Source organism: Rhinopithecus bieti, unplaced genomic scaffold (genome assembly GCF_001698545.2).
Source record: "Rhinopithecus bieti isolate Rb0 unplaced genomic scaffold, ASM169854v2 scaffold_12520, whole genome shotgun sequence".
Taxonomy (NCBI): Eukaryota; Metazoa; Chordata; class Mammalia; order Primates; family Cercopithecidae; genus Rhinopithecus; species Rhinopithecus bieti.
Genome location: NW_016807080.1, coordinates 1 through 320, shown reverse-complemented (window position 1 = coordinate 320; position 320 = coordinate 1). Strand labels below are relative to the sequence as shown.

General features: G+C 54.1%; 1 pseudogene across 1 annotated transcript; it reads right to left on the bottom strand.

The window, feature by feature from the left end:
* Window positions 1–9: 9 nt before the first annotated feature.
* Window positions 10–315, bottom strand: LOC108534651 (60S acidic ribosomal protein P2 pseudogene; annotated as a pseudogene). Its single transcript, XR_001887011.1, has one exon. The product of XR_001887011.1 is annotated as a 60S acidic ribosomal protein P2 pseudogene (transcript).
* Window positions 316–320: the final 5 nt, after the last annotated feature.

Sequence of the window (320 nt, the reverse complement as noted above, 5' to 3'; positions counted from 1 at the left end):
AGCAGGAATTTAATCAAAGAGGCCAAATCCCATGTCATCGTCTGACTCTTCAGACTCCTCCTTCTTTTCATATTTCTTCTCCTCTGCTGTAGCAGGCGCGGAACCAGTAGCAGGCGCTGCAGAGCCTGGGGCGGCGGAGACGGCCACAGCCCCACCAGCAGGTACACTGGCAAGCTTGCCAATACCCTGGGCAATGACGTCTTCAATGTTTTTTCCATTCAGCTCACTAATAACCTTGTTGAGTCGGTCGTCGTCCACCTCGATGCCCACGCTGTCCAAGATCTTCTTGATGTCCTTGGCGCTGGGGGAGGAGTTACCCC